General features: G+C 36.4%; 1 long non-coding RNA gene across 1 annotated transcript; it reads right to left on the bottom strand.

Moving 5' to 3' along the window:
* Window positions 1–211: 211 nt before the first annotated feature.
* Window positions 212–23,551, bottom strand: LOC109676155 (uncharacterized). Its single transcript, XR_012439725.1, has 4 exons — window positions 23,421–23,551; window positions 1,296–1,502; window positions 1,069–1,182; window positions 212–408 (listed from the first exon to the last, which is right to left on the bottom strand). It is a non-coding gene; the product is annotated as an uncharacterized lncRNA (long non-coding RNA).

The following is a 23,551-nucleotide window of genomic DNA, read 5'->3' as shown; positions in this document are numbered from 1 at the left end:
ATAAGCAATGAAAGCTTTAAAATATGCAGTAGGAATCAATCGTCTGGCTGTAAAGCGTTACTTATACTTTGTGGCATCACCTACATTCCTTGATAAACAGTGTCCCATAACCTGTGAACATTCCCATTATTTTCAGCAGCACCCAGACATAAGAAGTGACAAAAATGTCAGATGATGTTTTATTTACTAATATAAAACAAGTTCTCGTGGAAGTAGACATTCTACGACAATGGAGGTTTATGAAGTGCATTTCCCAGCATCAAAAATGATTCACATTGTCCAAGGAAGATATAAGGCCTGTTGCTGGTGATGAATTTTAATTGGAATTTTACTCATCACAGGCATGAATTTCTTTCATTTGGGATATGGCATGTCCTGCTTCTATGGCTGAAGGTCAACTGAGTCTCCCTGAAAAAGGAAAGTGGGTAGTTGAAACATCTTCTGACAGTCCATCTTGGTGTTACCTGCCAGAAAAAATATTCTGATGATTTTTAGTTATGATTTTGTTGGAGACATTCTTATCCATTCATGAGAATTTAAACCCAGCATTCTCACTCCAATGCAGGACAGTTCCGCATCCCTGTATCCTGTTACAGAAAAAACAAAATGCAAGTAACACTTGGAAAAATGGTGATAAGGGAAGAGGTCCCTCCTTGGAATTTATTTCATACTTCTACTCAAGATGCTTCATGCTAGGATGTGAGGCAGTGGAGAAGACCACTGACAATTATAAATTCTCTTATAATTATAGATTATAGATTTTATTCTCTGACAGAAGAGACCTGGAATATGTTCATCAATTTTGATAAATGCAAGTAGAAGGGAAAGAAGACTAGTAAAACAAAGTCAGGAAAAGTGGAGTTGAAGTTGGTGAGGTACCTGGAGAGGTAAAATAAAAGGAAAGGAAAAAACTAGATATGAAAACACAGTTTTAGGACCTCATAACCTTTGTAAACAAATAAAAATAAATAAACAAAAAATCCCTGACCATAATATGATTCCAGAAATATTTTGGCTTAGCAAGGTTTAAATTAATTCAATGAACATCCACCTCAGCTGTACCCTTACCCGTTTTGACTAGGAGGAGCAGCGTGGTGGCAGGCAGTCGCTTTGGAACATCCATTTGCGTCATGAGATCTTGGCCAGCTTGCTTTGTGGGGGTGGTACAAAGCAATCAATGCTCTATAGATACACAAATTGATTACTTCAATTATCTAAATCAATATTCCAGTATAGAGAGAGATGTATGGCAATGTATCTCAAAAGCTCGTTTAAAATAAGCTTAAATGACTCACCAAGCCCTGCATTCAGAATAGTGCATTGTTTCACATGTAACTTTTTCTCCTGTCTTTGCATCGGTGATGGTGATGTCTGGGCCTAACACACCGAAATGGAATGCAACCTGATGAAATGACCACCAGATCACATTGCTCCCTCTGTTCTTGTCAATCTCGTAATAAGCTCACCTGATGCAGATCTCAGTACAGAATAAGGCTTTGCTCCTGTAAGTAAATGGCCAGAAATGTCATATTTATTTCTTTGTATCTTTTTAAAAATCAAATAGGTGTTATTTTAGTTGTGGTTCTCTTTTTTGTGTTGTAGAAACACAAATAATATATTCTCCATTCAGAGATGATTTCTCATAAACACTCACAAATGCAAGGGAACTTTCTGCTCTCAAAATCCCTCCAGATTGCTTAGATGAGCTTCCTTACATGTTTTCAACTTACCTAACGGCAAACCTCACTTCATTCTACACTAGTCTAATTAATTTGACAGGACTGGAAACTTGTTCTTCCTGTTCACACTTATATTCATCTCTTCAGAATGCCCTGTAGGGAGGATGAAGCACAATGAAGCAGTATTTACCAAATGCCTGGATGCTAAATGCCCTTTTAGGCTGACTTGGCCCAATGCTGGCAAGTGAGAAGATCTAATTCTAGGACAGCAGAAGAAAACTGACATTTTCTAGAATATCATCTCTTGAAACAGGTCTTGAAGAAGAAAGCTATGTCCACTTTGCAGTTTTCTGGTGAGCTCAGGGGACTCCAATTTGTCCTTACTGTATCTAAAATCATTGCTAAGGAAATGACAGGAGTATCATATTTTGCAAGATAAGCCTTCAGTCTGCAATGGCAAATATGGAGATAATTTCAGGGTTTTAAAGCACTGAAAATGTAACCTGAAACATATCGGATACTTTGTGAAGGCTGAAATGCAGAACTGATCAATGCAAGGGGGAAGAGCTTTTTCTTTTTTGGTTAACTTGGGAAATTTCCTTAGAGAGTAAATTCTTCATAGGGGACAAAGATTCGTACAAGGTTGGTACAGGTGGGTAATTAAAAAAATAAGTGTGAATTTATCTGCATACATTATTTAAATACCTAAAGCTTTTCTCTGCTTTAATGATAAATTACGATCAGTAAAATCTGTTGGCTGCCTTCAAGATAACTAATGGATCACTAATCAGCAACAGTCGACTCATCCTAGCTGAGGTGGAATAAATACCTCCAAGATGCTGCAACCAGTTTTATGGTTTAAATCTGTAAAGATGCTTGCATACATGTCTGTATTCTTGTCCTATGTGTGTGTGTATGGATATATACACATATTCATGCCCATGCATGGGTTCAAAACCTATTCTTTGATACCTTCTTGTTCACCCAAAAAGGTCCTGTTCCTCCTGGTCTGTTATATGAGAAAGATTGTTACTGGAACTAATTAATCCTTTAAGAGTTCAGGTGATACCTCTCATTGTTAGTAATACATTTTTAATTGTTCATTTTACTCAAGCACCATTTGAACACAAGTCAATTTGCAATTTCATTAGAGAACCAAAAAAGCCTGGGGTCTATTCTTGAAGGTTTTTTTTTTTTTTTAAGAAAAGAATAAAAAGCTGGCAAAATTTCATAAAGGATGGTAATCATGTAATTAATTTTATGTATCAAGCAAGAATTAATGTGTCCTGCTATTTGAGCAGAAGTCTTCTTGCCAAGAAATGCATTTTGTCATACCTTCCCCCCCAAGAGAAACCTCTTTACAAGCTTTGCAGCCAAATACCCTGGCAACTAATGACAAGCTTTGAAGCAACATTCACAGACCATTTGCTTTGATGACATTTGGAGGCTCTTCTCCTCTCATTTCAATTCTATTGTAAGTAGAGTACACATGCCATATAGCCCTTGAAAACTAATCAATAAAGTAAGATTTGTCAGCGTGTGGCTGACTAGTATCACATCTTTTAACTCTTTTTGGAGCTGACTTGTGTACACATTTTTAAGTTAAACCTTATGAAAGAACTTGGGTAGATTATTCTTACCATATTCAGAGGCACTCTAGTATGACATGGCTTCTTCTTCCACATTTTCACATCAAAAGCTCATAATCTGTGTAAGTTAACCTTCCATAAAACTAAAATTATATGGTCATCATACATAATCTGATGATTGATTGCAGCTGTCATAAAGTCACAAATTGTGAATGTTTACTACAGTTGCACCATGAAAATTATTACACAGTTTTTAAAAATCCATCTAGAGAAAATAGCTGATATGAGTAGGCTGTGAAACTGAAGCATATATGTTTTCTTTGTGACTTTTACTTCTCTTAAAATCAATGTTAAAACTCTTAGGCCTGAATTTTCATTTCAATGTCTTTATGTAATGCACCTCCACCTTACCTCATCTAATTTAATAAGATGCAAGCTAAGGAAGTACTTAAGTTACTTATCAAGGGTTTCAGATGACACATTATTATTGTATTCAAAAGTCAATATTTGCTAATCATGTTAGTACAGGAACTGTTCCAGGCCTACAATTCTGAAATTGCAGAGATATTTAAGCTTAATTAAACCTATCTCCCCTGGTCCTCTCTCTCCACCTCTACAGAATGAGTAAATCAATGGCATGCTAAGCAAGCCCAGAGAGCCAGAGTTCAAATCTGAAAGCCACTAACATCTCTTAGGCTTCTGTTTGTATAAGTACCAGAGAGTAGAGACTTGCCATTTCCCCGCAGGGAAAGGAATATTTGCATGATTTGAAAGCAAAGTTCTCAAACTCATTTGCAGAACTTAGAAAAAGACCATTCCTGAGAAGATATCATGGATTCTAACATTTTTTTGAAAGTCAAGAGAATGCTGAAATAACATATGGTCTGATTTCTCTCTTTTTTTTATATGACAGCTTGTGGATAAATCTGTGGCAACTAACATTGAAAGGTCACCTGCTTCTTTTCATACAGGGCATGACAAGAACAGGTGACTGGGCTCACACCCGGTCTTCTGCTCTTAGGAAGCTGTTCCAGTGAACTCCTGGCCCTCTTTTACTCCCTGGGGCCAATGTGCAAATGCCAAGGGTGATTTACAGTAAACCCATTCATTAAAGAACCACTTATAATCTAATGCCATGTACAGAGCCCAGGAATGGGTTGAGATGAAGTGATATGGAAAATTGAAATCTTATTAACATGTATGGACCAGGAAAAACTTGGAAAACACAGTCCTTCTGTGATGACTTACAGCAACTGCTAGCTCAGTTCCCTCCGGGAGAAAGACTAGTGTTAACCCAGCAGCCAACCAGGATGTATTCACAGGTGGTTAGTGAAAACAATAATATCATGCGAAATGAATATCTGGAACATGAATCAATGTAGATCAGCTAATTAGGTTATAAATGCATTGATTTTTATTTTGAATATGTCCTCAAATAGAGTCTGCAAGTAAGAATACTGAAATGGGGCTCTTAAACTGAGAAAAGCGACAATCAGATTATTCTCTGCTACTCTCCAATCAATCCAGAAGAGTTAGGTAAAATACTCTGATGCATATTCTATATAATCAGAATGACACATCCTATTAATATTCCAATTACGGTTGAACTATTAGCAGTGCCCGTGTCTGGTGTCTTAGAGCCTCGTAGCAGTAATCCGGGAACCTTGTGTCATCTTTTGTATTCATTTAATTTAAAAACGAGACAATTTTCCCTTTAAAGCATTTTTATTAAACATTATTTTATGCATGGATTTAACATCCTAATTGATTTAGGTGGACTCTGAGAATGAGTTGCTAACTCCTTTTGTTCTTTTACTGAAAGAGGTCAGCAGCTGTGATCTTATTTATAGATTTAAATGTCAATTTTTAGCACAGTGAGTTATTATTAAAATAATAGTTACTCATGTTCATAAAAGTCTTTATTCATACAGTAAAAACTAGGAATCTAATAATTTAATAAACTAGTCAAGAGTAAGAATTGTCCAGAGTTGTCAACCTTATCTTAGAACACATAAAATTATAGAGATCAAAGTGACTTTGGCAAAAAGCACTGAAATATTTCTACTCTTCTGAATATTTTCTATTTTCTCAACATAAAATTTGCTTATTAAGATTTTTGAACTTCACCATTTGTAGTGATCTTATTCAATATCATAGATAAAACACAGATTTATAAACTAAATACCAAATACCATATTGAACATGCCACCATATTCCTATATGTATATCCAGCCTTTTGGAATATTTGCTTTATGTTAAATTAAACTCGGTTAAATAATTTTGTGTGAAGATATAGTCTAGCTCCACTTTTACCATCATTTTTTTTTCTGTACTGGGGGTTAAACCTATAGGCAAATACTCTGCCACTTGAGCCATGACCCCAGTTTGTTTTGCAGATAGGATCTTATGCTAACTTTGCCTGAGCTGGCCTCTGACCATGATCCTCCTAACTTTGCCTCCCATGTATCTGGAATTAAAGTGTGTACCACCATACCCAGCTTGGTTTTGAGATATGATCTTGCTAACATTTTTCCTGGGCTGGCTTTGAACCAAGAGCATCCTATATAAGCCTTCCAAGTAGTTAGTATTATAGGCCTGCACTACCATGTCTGGTCTCACTTTTATATTGTGTAGCTACTACTGGTTTAGATATGAATATGCTACTCAGTGATGGTACTTTGCCATAGGATGGAAGAAATGGAGGTAGAAAGAGGTGAGTGAATTTGAGAGATGTTTTGGGAATAAAGTATAAAATATTAGTAAGTTGAACTTGAAATGTAGATAAGAATGAGGAATTAGACATTAGATTTCTGGCTTGCACATCTGAGTGGTTGGCCATTTCCAAAGGTGAATATACTAGGGGAGGAGGGAAGGTTGAGTTTTGAGGGTGCTGGCATAATAATAATAATAATAATAATAATAATAATAAACCTCTTTGGGCTCTCTAAGTTTGAGATGCTCAGCTGGAGGTATCAGGGTGTGATTGGACATGTGAATCAGAAGCTCAGATGTTAGGTCTTGATTACACATGTCAGCGTATGAGCACTGTTGACATACAGATGATGTTTAAAGCCATGGAAATGATGCACTCCCTCAAGATATGAGTGAAGAGAGAGAGCAGGGACTGGGAGAGTGCCCTGAAGAATCAGCAGACAATCATTAAGTAGATGTCAGAGACCCTGCTCCAGAAGACTTGGCAATTGACCCAAGATGAGATGGGAAAGGCATATGTTCCCTCACACCCTAAACTATGCCAAATTGAGATGCTTGTGAGGAATTGCTTCATTGTTATCATTTTTAAATTAAACTTTACAATAAAAAAGCTAAGCAAGGGCTGGAGATGTGGCTCAAGCATAGAAGACCTGCTTTGTAAGCATGAAACCCTGAGTTCAAACCCTAGTCCCACCAAAAACAAACAAACAAACAAAAAAACAGATAAGCAATTTATTTGAAAATGAGTACCATAAAAGAATAAAAAGAGGGCTTTTTCAGTTGCTGTTCCTTCTGTCAGAGATCCTTCATTCCCAGAGCAATACCACTCACCCCCATGTGTTCTTCTGGTATCTATGTCAATATTATCCCCTTGGTGAGTTATTTCACCATCCACCTTATTTAACATAGTTACCCTTCCATTATACCCCTTTCTCTGCCATATTCTTCTCTATAGAACTTATCACCATGTAACATACATCTACTTGTTGGGTTAGCCAGCTTTCTGTCACTGTGACAAAACACCTGAGGTAATCAGATTATAAGGAGGAAAGGTCTATTTTGACTAGTAGTTTCAGACCATAACTATTTGACCCGTTGCTTTGGGCCTGTAGTAGCACAGAACAGCATCATAGTGGTAAAGGAGGCCTGTCTACCTCATGACAGCCAGGAAGCAAGGGAAAAAAAAGAGTGATGAGGGTCTAAATAGCTCCTTCAAGAGCATGGCTACAGTGCTAACTTCCTTCCATTAGACTCACCCTGTTAAAGGTTTCACAACCTCCCATCAGTGCCACAAGCAATTGGCACTATTGGCACCATTCCAATTATTTTTACACATAGGCCTTGGGGGACATTCCAGACTTAAGCTATAGAACTTTTTTTTTTTTTTTTTTTTTTTTTGCTAGTACAGCAGGAGAATTTCTTGAGCTAGAAAAATAGCAAAGAGTAGAGCCCCTGGAGCTGGGAGGGATCCCAAAAGAGGGTTGCCCAAGTACTTGTTTATGTAATTATTTTTGTTTCTACTCACTAGAATGTAAGTCCCCACAAGGGCAAGAATTTTGTTTAATTTCACCACTGTGATAATAATTGCCAGAAAAATGCTTGACACCTAGTAGGTGCTCAATAAATATTTTTTCAATGAATAAATGATAACAAACCAACAAAGGAAATAAGAGGGAAGAAGTAGGAGTAACACCTGAAGTTATCTCAGAAACTATAAGGAAACATGTTTGGAAATGGAGAGTGAACAGATATGTTGAGTGCTGCCAGAGTCCAGTGAGATGACCAAGCAGCATGGACATCCAATTTGGCATCATGAGAGTCATTGCTGGCATGAAAAAGAGCAGTGGTGAGAACACAGTCAAACAATCAGGGCAGATGGGAGATCAGGAGGTGAGGAAGTGAGGAGTCAGTAGGTAACTAATTTGAGTAAAAACAGAGATATGAGGTGATAGCTAAAGGGCACTACAAAAGCAACTTTTGAAAATTGGTGTGCTGCTTGTCTCCTGCCCAGTAATGCTGCTTAACACACATTTACACATCTCAGTAGCATCTGACCACACACAAGTATTGCTTTTCTGGCTGGTGTGGGTGGCTCTGCTTCATGTATGGATTTTCACTGGTTGTTGGTTTATCTAAGCTGGCTTCAACAAAAGTGACTGGGATAATTCTAATATGTCCCACATGTTCCTCATCATCCAGCTGGGACACAACACATAAATGAAAATTCTAGTCTTCCTGAGCCCTTGACTCGGATTAGCAGAGTTACTTTCTCCTTGTTAGCTTGACTAAAGAAGTTAGGAGGCCAATTCCTGCCTCAAAGGGAAGTATTCTAGCTAGTATTGCTACAAAACAAACTACCCCAAAATTTAGTAACATCAAATGATCGTTTTTATTTAATTTTCTGATTTCTTTGGGTCAGGAATTCTGACAGGGCATAGTAGGTTTGGCCTGCTAGTGCTCCTTTATATCTGATGCCTCAGGAAAATATAAAGGCTAGTGGCTGGAATCATCTGGTGGCAATTTTGCTCATGTCTGACAGTAATGTTGGGTGTCATCTGGGACTATATCTAGGCTGCTGGCTGGAACACCAGCAAATGCCTTCATGTGGGCTGGGTTTCTAACAGCATGGCAACCTCAGAATATCTGGATTGCTTACATTGTATCTCAGGGTTCTGAAAGCTAGCCATGTATTACCTAGACTCAGAGTCATCCTTGTGTCACTTTTGATACATTCTATTCCTTATAAACAGTAAGGGATTTCTTTCCTTGTCCTTTGCAAAGTTCAGGACCTACACCCCATAACAGAAAACAGAGTAACAAGAGAAAAGCATGCAAATTTACTTAACATAAGGTTTGTTGTTTTAGACAGAATCTCACTATGTAGTTCAGGCTGGCCTTGAACTTGTGATCCTCCTGCCTCCGTATTAAAGATGGGTGCATGGCCCTTATTTAAGGTAAGTTTTACATGACCTGGGAAAACTGTATTTTTATGGACAGTCATGTAGAAGAATGGAGGACAAAAGGGTCTAATCTAATGGTAATAAACTGGGAGAACTCTTCAAGACCTGATAGTTAAGATTGCTCTTAGACCCTCTCTGTGTGATATTCCTTCTCTGCTGGTATAAGTTGGACACATGTCATATGAGGGCCTTCAGGGGAGAAAGGAGGGAAATGGCCCAAGAGTGACCTCCCCAGGTTTTATGATCTGCTTCAAGAAAGAAAGTGTGAGGGAAATTCTAGTTTATATGGCCCACTTCATGAGAGCGAGGAGACTGGAGAAGGTTAGAGAGACCTTCCTGCCTCTGTAGGTTTCTCAATTTTTTTCAGCTTAGAATAATTAGGATGGCAAGATGCCAAGTTTTGGGATAGAATATCCTGAAACTCATTAGAACAAACCAACTGTCAAATCTAATCCAGATTTAAGTAGAGGAGAATTATACTCCAGTGCTTGATGGGGAAGTGGTGAGTTTAGGAGATGAGCTAAGACTCCTATGTCAGTGGGGGGATGGGAAGAAGAGAGATCTCATAGCTTACTTTTTTAAATAGTTCTTTGGGAAATGTAAACTAGTCCTACTTCACTGTTTGTTGCTTATCCTTGTCCACTTATTCTACCTGAGAGGAACTGACAAAGACTAGAAGTCTCTTCTCTGTAAGAAAAGAAAATGTATTTTTGATTCGAGACTGGAACCTCCAGGATAAAGGTTCCATCCAAATGGACTCCACCTAGTTGAGTCTGAGGTGAGGTCACTGAAGATGCTCTTGGGCAGGGCTGCTCTGAAAGCTTTTTCATATTTCAGAGCCATGTGTGTGTAAGTCTCAGCAAGTGTGGTATTATCAGGGCTCGTTTTAAATGTTTGACTCAATGATAAACAGAGCCTTCTCCTGGGACAAGTCTAGAGGTGGCCATGGTGTCTAGAAAGTCCAGAGTAGCAATGCCTCACACACCAGATTCACTTTAGATTAATTTCGGAAGCTTGTGTTGGGTCTTCACAGTTATTTGGTCATCCAATTTAACTTTAGCTATAGATGCTTGCAATGGATTTTTCATATTTCATTCATTATATTTAGTTACAACTTAAGCCATTATTTTAGCACATCACATTTAAGTTCACTAACCATCTGGGAAATAGGTGAAACTTTTAAAGGAAGATTTTCCCTTTTCATGTGGGTTTTCTGGACTGCCTTTGACCTCCACAAAGCTTCTCAGACAGTGCAATACATGACTTGGCCATAGACTCAAGGACAAAGAAGTTAAGAATAAAATCAAATGGCCAGGAGTTTAAAAAAAAATAACGTGTGTGTGTGTGTGTGTGTGTGTGTGTGTGTGTGTGTTCAACAGTTTTCTGCCACTGTGACAAAATACCTGAGATAATCAACTTATAAAGAGAAAGTATTTATTTTAGCTCATGATTTCAGCCCATGGTCACTTGGCCCCAGTGCTTTGGGTCCTGTAGCAAAACAGAACATCATAGTGGGACTACAGGATAGGAAAAAGCAAAGCTGCTTATTTCAAGGTCATGGATGGTATGGAGGGAAGGGGGTTAGGCTCCCAAAATCCCTTTCAAAGGCACATCCTTAATGACCTAACTTCTTTCTACTAGGCCCCATCTCCCAAAGGTTCTTCCACCTTCCAATAAGGCCATATTTAAGTTGTAAGCTATAACTGTGTGAAAGAGGAAAGGTGATGGATGGATGTAAAAGAAGAGAGGGTCTCTGGGATTAGTCACTTTCTAATAGTAATAATAATAATGATCCAATAGAAGAAAACAGGAAAGCGGAAAGAGACTTAACAATATCAAACTATAAAAGCTAAGGCCTAAACCCATAAAAGGTAAAATGAATTTTTTCCCAAATAGCCTTTGATACCAAAAGGGTAAAATCAAAAGGGAGGTGTAGTAGTTCATTAGTGTCTGAAACACATGACAAAGTTCAATCTACCTTTGATTCACTGTATCAGAGTCTAGGATTCTAAGAAGCCATTCATTGTAAGGAACAGTGTGGGAACAATTTTTTGGAGGAAAACACTACATCAAATGTGCATTATAACTCTAGGACATAGTCGCATTGCAGAAATGTAAAAACATATTTGTTGGGGGGCAGTGCATCTTAAAATCAAGGCGATAAGGTAAATATTTGACTTGAACCACTTAGATTAAGAGAAAGATGCATTTGGTGAACAGTACTCAAACGGTAACAAGGCTTACCAGAGAGCAGAATGCTTAGTGAGATAAAATTAAAGAAGCAGTGAAGTAACCTAATGAAGTCTTAAGCAAGCAAACAATCAGAGACTGCTTCCACAACTTCTCAGTGTTTAGAACATAAGTACAAGCTGTGTCAGCACACTGAGGGGAAGCGCCATGTTGTACTCGATTCTGGTTGACTTATTGCAAATAACATTAGAGAAAATGAGAAGTTTAAGGCAGAAGGCAGATAAAGTTATTCAGTGACTTAAGGAAATTAATTATAGAAGAAAATTTCGTGATGACCTCTGTGAGGTAAACAAGGAAGATAGCTGCATCCGTTGAGGGTGGAGACCTCAAAGGGATCTGCACTTCTAACAAGTAAAAAGGGAAGCATAAGAGTCGCCATGAGAGCCAAGCATGAGCAGAATTTAATTGATATTTCTCATTCATTTTACTATTAATTAAGACTAGAAAGAAAGAGTTCTGAGAAATGATTATATGAATGCCAATAGTCCAAACATGGGCTGGATTAAGAATTCAGAGGGAGAAAGATAATACATTAAGAAGGCATGTCTCTTAACATTTTACTTTACCTGGACTTCTGCTGATCCTGAATGAAAACTACTTAAAGAGTAAGGAGGAAAAAATGTACCTTCATATTGTCTAGAACTCATGTGTGAATCAGGATTCAAGTTGACCTTTTCCGCATCTAAATTTTAATAGCAGGCAAAATTTTTTTCCCTTTGTTTATTCTTGAAATTAAGCATTATACAAGATAGCGGAGTGGCTCAAGTGGTAAGTGTGCTTGCCTAGTAATGGTGATGCCCAGAGTTCAAATCCCAGTTCCCTGAGTTCAAACTCCAGCACTGCCAAAAATAAAATGTGATTTGAAAAGAAGTTTGTATAATAAAATGTCGTATTTCTCTTTAAAAAGATGTTTGTCATAAGTGCTATTCTGACATTGGGTATCAGGAGTTAGATGCATGACTCTTAGACTCACTGGACCTAAAATAATCTTTGAGATTAGACATGTGTGAGGTCCTCCAGGTGTCTGTCTGTTCCCTTGTCACCAAAGTCATTTGCATCTGGATCACAGTGATTTTAGCTTTTATTGAGAGAAAAAACAAATGTGAAAAAGTGCTCAAGGTTTATAAATCCAGAATAAACATGAACAATAGCTAAAGTAAACACTCACTTGATGTTATGAGAGGATTGGTCAGAGCAGCTCCTTAAGATATTTCTAATGCTGGCCATCTGAAATGCTGGTCTCAAGCCCTGGTATTCAAGAGGCATATTTGGATGATACTAATAAAAGATCCCTCAAGAGAGCCCAGAACTTACCTGGAAAATAACTAAATGAAATTTGATGCTCTTAAGCCTCAGCATTCTGTGATTGCAGGTAAGGTCACATTTTACAGTAATGGCCAATATTTCTGTAGTTAAGAAGGCTTTTCTTAAAACAATATTATATTCAGAAACCATAATAAGAGGAATTTTGTTTCTTAAAAATTTTAAACTTCTGTATAATCAAAGGTAACAATTGAGTGGAAGGAAGAGTTAAAAAATGACAAAAATGCTAAAATATAGTTTAAACCGATATGAAAAGGTTACTATATTAATATAAAATGCTATTTTAATATACAGAAGCTTATTTATTTAGCAGTACTAGGGTTTGAATTCAGGGCCTTGTACTTACTAGGCAGGCTCTCTACCACTTGAGCTATGCCCCTATCCCTTTTTACTTGAGGTATTTTTTGAATAGGGTCTCATGTTTGTGTCCACACCAGCCTGGATTGTGATCCTCCTATTCACACTTCCCATGTAACTAGAATGACAGGCACATGGCACTACACCTACCTATTGGTTGTGATGGTTTGCACTAACTTTTGCTTGAGCTGGCCTCAAACTGTGGTCCTCTCAATCTCTGCCTCCTCAGTGGCTGGGATTACAAGTGTGAGCCCAGTTATCTAGAAGCTTTTAAAAATAAAAAAGAAAGTATTGATAATTGCAGGAGAATATAGACTAGTGATAGAGATGAAAACAACTGTTCAAATAATAATCAAAGCATTACAAAGCAAAACAATGAAATGATAGGTTTTTTTTCTCATGAAAACAAATTGTTAGTACTCTGAAATGAGTAAGGTAAGGGGAGAATTGGAAAGGTGTTTAGATAACAGATGAGATTTTAAATTGAAGCAACATTTCTAGTGTGCAATTTGGCAAATAAAAATTTTGCATATGTATATTTTGCCTCAGCATTTCCTCTCTTAGGAATATATTCCAATGAAATTATTTGACAAGTACACAAAAATTGTGTGCATATACTTTGAAATTTTATGATAATGAAATAATACAGAAAGATTGGAAGTAAATTTAATGTTTATCAATAAAGTGTGGTTAAATAGAGTAGAGTAGTGCCATAAAATGGAATACTTGTAAAGAATTCAACAGGATAAAGAATTTACTGTGCAGTTTTTTCCCTGAATGCAAAAATGATTCAACACTAGGAAATTTAGTAATATAATTTCCTACATTAACTGGTGAAAGATTATATGAGAATATATGTAAATATTTATGATCAACTAAATAATGACTCCTTAAAGGAAATTCAGATAATATGACCATGGAGGCAGAAATTAGAATGATGTGGCCAAAAAATGCAGTCCATGAACACCTTGATTTCTACCCAGTGAAATTGTTTTTGGATTTTTTGGCCCTCAGAACTGGAGAAAATAAATTTCTCTTGTTTTAAGTCACCAAGTTTCTTGTAATTTGTTACAAGAGGCACAAAAAACAGATTCTGATAATGAAAGTGGGCTGCTGCTGTAACAAACACATGAATATGCAGAAGTGGCTTTGGAACTGGATAATGGGTAGAGATTGGAAGAATGGTGAGGTGTGTGATGGAAAAAGCCTAGATTGCCTTAAACAGAATGATGACAGAAAAAGTGATGAAGATGCCACCAGTGAGGGCTAAGAAAGAATTGAGGAGCATGATAAACAAAGCCTGTATGATCTTAAGCTTAGAGAATGCGCATATTGTTATAAACAGGATGCTGGTAAGTATGAATGTTAAAGCTGCTGCTGCTTTGGGCTCAGAAGAAAAGTGAGATATGTGATTTGGGGAACTTGGGGAAAGGAGATCATTGTTGCATAGTCAAAGAAAGTCTAGCTATATTGTGTTCTACAGTTGTGTGAAAAGCAGAACTTGTTTACAATGACTTTAGGTATTTAGCTGGGGATATTTCCAAGCAAAATGTTGATGATACAGACTGGTTTTTCTCTTGCTGTTTATAGTAAAGCGTGAGAAGAAAATAATAAGTTGAAAGTAGAACTCGTAAGTAAAAAGGAACCAGAAGTTGATGATTTTGAAAATTCAAGCTGGAAAAGTCTTGAAAAATTAGGCTATTCACTGTAAACAAGGTGTGCTCTGAATGGAAGTCCAACAGTGTGGCTGGACAACCTTCTGCTGAAGAGATTAGATGTGTGACTCTTGGATGACCTCATTTCAGCAGAAATGAGGAATGGAGGTGGGATGATCTAGCAAAGATCTTCAGGAGACCCTCTTGTCCAATGGTATGAATTTTATGATGTATACAAGAGACCTACAAGACTTTTGAGAATGTTATACCCCCCAACACTACCAACCATTCCATAAATACTGCCAGGTTGGATCAACAAGGATAGGGAAAGGATGAGTGAAGGAAAACTGTTGGATTTCCCAAATTCTATAAGCAAGAAAGAGGCTGATACTCAGTTGCAAACATGTGCTCGCCTTCAAGAAAAGGGAAGTATCATTCTAAGGGAAGACCTTTGGACACAGAGGGTAGTGCCATGGAAGTCTGTATTGTATAAAATATGTACTTTATAGAAATAGTATTTAATCTCATTCTTTTTTTAAATTTAACACTATGATTTTAAAATTCAAATATATCACTATACATACATCTAATCTGTTGTTTTCATCTCTTATTTTAAGTGGATTTTCTTGTATATACCCCTGTAAAGGTTCTCTATGATAGCACATGATAGGACTGTAATTTAGGATCACTTAATGGTCAAATGGACCATATGCCTCATTCTAGCCAATGAATTGTATAAAGAATAACATATGTTACTTCTGGGCCAGAGCATTTAGTTGTCTATTCAGGACCTCTAACAACCCCATCAATCTCATTTTTGCACTTCTGAAATTTTGTTCAAGAAAACCTTTCTTACCATCAGGTCACAAATTTGGTTTATGTTGTTGTTTTTTGAGGTGCTGGAGATTGAACCCAGAGAGCTCATGAATTTTAGGCAAATGCTGTACCACTGAGATATAGTCCCTTTCCCTTCATGAAATTTTTATGAACCCTAAAGGCTAGAATGCTAAAATGGTGAATTATTAAATGAGTGATATGATTTCTGATAGTATTGTTTTCCCTTTCAGCATTTATTAAGTACTTACTATTCAAAGTATTTGGACAGCCTATTTATCTAATTCTTGCAGGACTGTTTTGAAGAAGATATAATTAAATATTCCATTTTATAGAGAAGGAAACTGAGCCTCAAAGAGCTATGTAAATTTCTCAATTATATAGCTAATAAAAGATGGGTGATCTGACTTCAGAACCCTATCTCAGAGTTATCACACTAAGATGTGCTATTCTCACTTGCTGCTTCTCAATAGCTACATGCTTGAGCATCTAAGAAAAGACTTTATTTAATCACCTTTCTGTGACACAGTAATATTATCTAGAGCTTACTATGTGCGAGCTGTGTGCTTTTTGTACATTATCTCACTACTCTTTACAAAATTTCTATGAGGTAGGTCCTATTATTACCTCTGCCTTATAGATGAGGAAACTAAGGCTTGGTAACATTAACTTTCCTGAGTTCCAAAGACTTGTATGTAAGTAGTGGTTCCAGACTTTAGATGCAACTACTCTGAACCCAGAATCTTCATGATGAGAATGTGGGTAACCACATTTTCAGGAACCTATCATTGTACATTTGAGTTGCCAAGGTCTTTATCTATTTCTCATTGTTGACTCAAATGGTGATCACTTTGCTGCCACTTGTATCATCACCCATGACAGAAGAATAAGAGAATGATTGATTTTCCTATTTGTTAGGCAGATACTCTACCATGTGAACTTCTCTGCCAGTGTGATCTATTTGTGCTGGAAAATAAGTAAGTGCAAGTAGATTGGAATTATAGGTAGAAGTGAAGTTTGAGCATTATGCTTTGGATTTTAGATATCTATGTCTCTAACTAATATAAAGAAGAGATTTAATCATTCATAAATTTTATCAATACCAAAATGAATGATTTCTGAAATGAGTGCTTTGTATACAGTCATTTTAACCCCATCAATTATGCTATCACCATTAGCCTGAATAGAGCATATTGTAAAATACAATGCCACTTCTACTCAATTAGGTTGTTCCTTTTTTGATGCTTCTAGACCTCCTCTTTAACACATGATCCTCTTTTCTTCATATTCACTGCCGATATTATATGCTTCTATGACTTGATATTCTCACCACCTAACCAGCCGATTCTGTCCTTGACCTTTCATAGAGTTCCATGCTGCATTTCTTGTGTATTTGACTCCAGGCAGGAGGGAATGAGTAGGAAGAGGGCACACAAGAACAGTAGTGGTAGATGATGATAATAATGATTATTATAATGATGACAATTATGACAAATATGATACTGATTAGCCATAAAGGAAGGAAAGTCAAACCCAAAGTTCTCATTAAGATATTTAAGGAAAGTTTTGTCTGCACTTTTTGTGCAGGCCCGGGAAGGCAAATCCACATTGAGATTCTGAACATTGAACTGTTAAGATTCGTAGAATATGTATTGTTCTGTACTCAATTTAGTATTTGTAGTTAAGCATATATTATACAGGAACCAAAATCCCCATATCTAACCTAAGTTACTTTCCCTGTATATAAAGAGAACAGAGAATGGGAGAGTAGGGTGGTAGCATGGCTCAAGTGGTCGAACACCTACTGCAAGCATGAGGCCCTAAGTTCAATTCCCAGTACTGCAGGAGAAAGAGAGCTATAAATACATAGTTTTTAGTTTTGAATTAGCTTACATTAATAATATAAGCCAGAGACTGTGCTACAGTGGCCAGTAGAGTCAGAAGTTTGCTTGGCAGGGAGGTTTATAGGACAAAGTGGGGAAGAAATCCTAACACATTACACACCATTAAGGAGAACACTAAACAAAATATAGACTATATTAGTACACAAAGGAAAGAATGAATATATAGTTTAGACTATGTGTACTTTCTATACCATGATGCCTCTCTTAGGAAATAAGATAAGTAAGACTGGCAGGGGTTCATGCTTATAATCTCAGCACTTGGGAGACAGGCCAGCCTGGGGCTATATAGCAAGACTTTATCTCAAAAAAATAACCAAATAAAGAGAGAGAGAGAGAGAGAGAGAGAGAGAGAGAGAGAGAGAGAGAGAGAGAGATTGAGAAACAGAAGAGGGAGAACAGATTAAAGACATTGATCAACTAATCCTCCTGTTTTCCAAATCAGAGAAAACCCTGGCATTCAGTGATGATAAATCAATGCTGCTGACAGATACATCATGTTAGGATCCAACAATCTAATTCTTCCATCAACAGAAAAGGCACATAATTACCACATTATCAGAAGGCTTACAAAAGCTAGGAGGCAAATGTGCCCCAAAAGTATTAGTACTGCATTGCCTGACTCATTCCATTTAAAGATGAACTGTGTTCTTAACTGAGGAACACTCCTGGAGAGGGTTGACGTCAGGGTAGTGGAGTCAGTTAAATTCCAGTAGGTAAATTCCTCTTGAGAGAGAGAATTGCCTTCCAATTAGCAAAACCAAATTAGCAACTGTTAAGGGTCATTTCAGTTGTGGAAAGGGGGTTCTTATGACATGGCTCCTTTGAGATAAGGGTACATAAAGAGAGCACTGGATTGCTTTGCATTATAACAAGGGAAGATCTTTTAGTTTCTAGGGTCAGCCATGAGAGAGGGCTGAGGAAACACAGAGATGAAAGGAGAAGATAAAAGATCATGTTCAAGGAACATGATCAAAGTGGGAGATTGCCAGTAGTACAAATAGCCAAAGATCTTTCAGCAACAGGAATATCTAATATTCATCTTAACTGCTGTGCTACAACTTTGTAACTACCCTCCAAATCAATAGTAAAAGTTGATTACATATAGCTACTTTATAACTGCCTTGTTGGATTATGCCCTGAAGAATTTAAAAGGTTTCTAATTTCTGTTGGTCAGCAAAAGTAAAAGAAGGGAGCTGCCACAAGAGATCAGAGCTAAATGAGATCAAAATTCAGCGGATGGAAGATTCACAATACTTGATTTCAAAACAGACTACAAAGCTATAGCAACAAAAACAACATGATATTGGCATAAAAATATACACACAGACTAATGGAATAGATGGAATAGAGGACCTAGAAATAAAACCTCCTATCTTTAGATGACTAATTGTTTTTTTTTCATTATTGTTGTGCTGTGTGGGAGTACATTGGAGTATTTACAAAGGTTCTTATAATGTATCAAATATACTTGAATTCACCCCCTCCACTACTCTCTTTCATTCCTGGAACAATTTCAACAAATATCAGTTTTGCATTTATATACATGTATATACATTATTTGCACCATATTCATCCTCCTATGCCTTTGCTCACCATCTCCCCCTCCCCCCAAACACTCCCACCAACACCCTCTCCCCCACTGCCTCCAGGCAGAACCTGTTCCACCCTCCTTTTCTCCAACTTTGCAGAAGACAAAACATATAAGACAACAAGAAAAACATGGTGTTTTTGCTAGTTTGAGATAAAGATAGCTATACTGGGAGAGTCCTTGTGCTGTTTCCATGCATATATGTATTTCAACCCGAACTCGTTCGTCTCTACCAGTCCCCTTCCCATCATGGCCTCAGCCAGTTTAAGATTATTCTATCATTTCTATGCAGGGAGCACATCAACCACATTCAAGTTTTTTGTATCCTTCCCTTGCCCTATCTTTCCCATGCATGGCCTCCTCTTAGTGTGGCCCTTGTCCAATAATATTGCTGCATTTGTTTTAGGTCAATAATCCACAAATGAGGAAGAATATGTGATTTTGGGCCTTCTGAGCCTGACTAACTTCACTTACGGTGATGTTCTCCAGTTCCATCCACTTACCTGCGAATGACAAAATTTCATTCTTCTTTGTGGCTGAGTTAAATTCCATTGTGTACAAATACCACATTTTCTAATCCATTCATCAGTAGTGGAGCATCTTGGCTGTTTCCATAGCTTGACTATTGTGAATAGTGCTAGACAACTAATTATTGACAAAGGTGCCAAAAGCATACACAGGAGAAAGAACAATCGCTTTACAAATGGTGCTAGAAAAAATGGGCATTCATTGTAGAAGATTGAAAATTGGCTCCTATCTCTCACCCTGTACAAAAAGAGACTCAAAATATATCAAAGACCATTGCCAAATGGGATTATATCAAATTAAAAATCTTGTGTATAGCTAAGGAAACAATCAACAGAGTGAAGAAACAACCTACATAATGGCAGAAACTCTTTACCAGCCATTCATTTGACAGAGAACAAATATCCAGAATATGTGTATATAAAGTAAAAAAACTTACAAAAACAAAACAAATGATCTAATTATCAGGTTATAATACATGTATACATGGAAATATCACAAGGAAATGCCCTATGTAGTTACCTTTAACAAACAAAAATGTCATTTTTTTCTTTTCAAAATCGGAGAACAGGAGGGCAAAACAGGTTCTATCTGGGGGTTGGTACTAGTGGAAGGAGGGAGGATGTGGGGTAAGGATGTAAGAGGGTAAAGTAGTGCAAAAACTGTGTACACATGTATGGAAATGAAAATGATACCTGTTGAAACTATTCTAGGAATGGGGGGAGGGGAGATAAAGGAGAATGACAGAGGGCTTGAATTCAACTATGATATTTTATAAGAACTTTTGTAAATGCCATAATGTACCCTAACCCAGTACAACTAAAAAATAAAAATAAATAAAAAACAATAACAACTTAAAGGGGAAAAATGGGCAAATAACCTGAACAGACACTTCTCAAAAGTGCAAATGCTCAATGAATATATGAAAAATGCTCAATGTCTTTAGTATCAGGAAAATGCAAATTAAAATGACATAAGATTTCATCTCACCCTAGTCAGAAAATAAAATAAAATAAAAAAGAAATTCTGGCTAGGCTATGGAGGTGAAGACATTCTTATACACTACTGGTGGGAAAGTAAATTAGTACAGTCACTATGGGAAACAATATGGAGGTTCAGAAAAATACTAAAAATAGAACTACCAACATGACCCACCCATATACTACTCCTGGTATATACCCAAAGGAAATGAAGTTAGCATACAATAGATAGAGATACCTGCACACTCAACTTTATTCTGACATTATTCAGCCTGAGTGCCATCAATGAATGAGTGGATAAAAAATAATGGCTTATACACAATGAAGTATTATTCAGCCACAAACAAGGATGAAATCCTGTCATTTGCAGGAAAGGAAATGGATGGAACTGAAGGCCATCATGTTGAATGGCATAAATCAAACACAGAAAGAGAAGTATCACATGTTTTTCCCATATGCAGAAGCTAAAAAAAAAAAAAGTGTGACCTGAAAGTAGAAGAGGGTCTATGAGGGACTAAAGTGTGGGGGAAGAGAGCAGACAGTGAAACAGGGAAAGGAGAGTATACGAAAATGTCACAGAGAAACCCATTAATTTGTACAATGACTACATCTTAATAAAAAAGAAGAAAAAGATTAAACAGCTTGTAGAAAAAAAAATCAGCAGAAGCCAAAACCCCAACTAAATATAACTGTAAGAAATCAGTTCCAGAGGATCCTTAACGTGTACAGTGGATTTTCCACAATAGTAAAACGGAAACTCCAGTTATTTAAGCTGTCAAAAAATCTTTAAGACTAGTAGATTGAGGCTCACATTTGAGTCTTATTGCTTACATAAAAATTGTGGGAAGGAGATCGAGCAAAAGTATTTTAAAATTTGTTTAATCTACTTCTCAGTGTTTAAAATAGTTTAAAATGGAGATAATATCAATATTCAACAATACAGTGATGATTAAGAAAAATTGATAACACATCTGCTAGATGGAAAATTATGGGGCCAATAAAATAATATTTATAAAGGATTTACTGTAAAATAATAAAAAGACTTTGTTGTTTAAGATGAAAGTAAAGAATACACATTGTGGGCTGGAGGCACAACTCCAGTGGTAGAGTACCTACCTAGCAATCATAATGCTCTGTATATAGACATGTGTATATGTATGTATATACACATATGTATGTCAGTAATGATTTAATGTCATTCAAGTAGGACACTAGCCAGTGCAATAGGCTAGAGAAATGGCAAAAATCAACAAATAAACTAGGTGCATATCAGTAGAGAGCAGATTAAATGATTCAAAAAAAATACAGCAGAATGCCAGGAGGTATCTACAGATAAGAAACTATCTCCACATTGTTAAGATAAAAATGAAAACATAGGTATAGAACACAGAAAACATTGTATATATCATACTTTCATTTGTATAGGAAAATAAAGGAAGTCTGTACATACACAGACTGTTCTAAAGGAGATGTGAAACAGATGATAAAGGGAATGAAGACTAGGAACCTGGAGGTCTGAGATAGGAAGTACTTTTTTTATAAAACACTTTTGTATTGTTTTGATTTAAAATTTGTATGTATTATTTCTACAACAAAAAGGAACCAAGGATTAAAGAAAAAACATTAAAGAAAAAAAATTTCAGATCATATTAAATAATAGAATATTGATTACATAAACTATGGCAACTGTGCTATATAGGATTTCACACAAACATTAAAAACTATGAATATAAAATTAAAGGAACATATGCTTATACTGCACAATGGTATTTGTTGATTGAATGAATTAATGAATCCAAATGAAGGTAGACACAGGACACAAAACTGTGGGTACTGAATAACCAAAATTATATAGCACCACCCAGAAAGAAAGAAAAATGTAGGGCCAGAGGTGTGGTGGTGGAGCATTTTCTTGGCATGTGCAAGCCCCTGTATTAAAAGAGGAAAGGAGGGGAGGGGAAGGGAGAGAAGGGGAAGAGAGGGGGGTGGAGAGAGAGAGAGAGAGAGAGAGAAGAAAGAAAAAGAAAGAAAGGAAGGAAGAAAGAAAGATGTAATAGCATTATATTCTACTTAATGGTATTATATTGTACTGTTAAAAAGAATAAACTCAATTTTTCTGAATTTCTGAAATTTATATAGAAAATGTTCATTGTTTTAAATAATTGTTTTAACTTAAGAAGAAAGCATTCTCTATCTGCTTTTTGGAAGAAATATGGAAAATAGCAAATTAATTATTCCCCAAAGGCAATTCATGCAGACTCTGCAGTATAGGCACAATTTCCTTAATGTTCACTCTAGACCCAACTGTTGATTTTGAGTTTTACTTGCAAAATAAACAGTGAGCCAAAAGCAAAACAATGATAAAATTGAGCTTGATCTGATTTATTCTAAAAGCAGAGACTTGCCTAAGGCAAAATTCCTTAGGAAAACATTCCAACAGCTTAAAGAAGGCTATGAGCTTATACTTAAACCAGGTGAATTTTCATTCATAAAATTCTTTCTTGCTCCTATTACAACATCATGAAAAAATTAAGTACTGTACTAAGCCCTTGAACTTTCAATTTAGTATTTATATGCTTTATAGGAAATAAATGAAACTGTGTAAAAATGTATAAGGCACCCAGTTAATGTTGTTAATGTAATAAGTTTTAGTAAATATATTTAAAACCAAAATGAACTGGTATTAAAAATTGAGTCTTAGTGAAGAGAGGGATTTTTTTTCTGTCTTTCTAATACACATGTTTAGATGGTTCTAAAGAGTGGGATATTATCAGTTTATGGTATATAAATTTGCTATTGGTTTCCGTGTTCACTAATGATTGATAAATTTCACCTCATAAACATTGCTCCAAGGTGGTCAGCCCACTTAAAATTTTTCCATAATATTTTCCTCTTCTGCATTTGAATTATTGTGTTTTGCAAAAATAAATCTCCAATATTTTAAGAGGGGAAATAAATGCCCAATGGCTCCTAAATTAAATAATGTCTTGTTAACATTATTTAATACATTTTTCAACATCCTCAATTATCTATGCCCCCCATTACACACTTTTAGCCAACATACCTCTATGTCCAGCCAGAATACCACAACATAGCATTTCAGCCTCCACTTTATTCTTCTACTCACTGTTTTCTTCCCAATGCTTTGTCTTTATTCTTGGCCTGACTTGTGCTGTCCCAAGGTCTTTGATGATC

Source organism: Castor canadensis, chromosome 12 (genome assembly GCF_047511655.1).
Source record: "Castor canadensis chromosome 12, mCasCan1.hap1v2, whole genome shotgun sequence".
NCBI classification, from domain to species: domain Eukaryota; kingdom Metazoa; phylum Chordata; class Mammalia; order Rodentia; family Castoridae; genus Castor; species Castor canadensis.
This window is presented reverse-complemented; position numbering and strand designations above follow the sequence as displayed.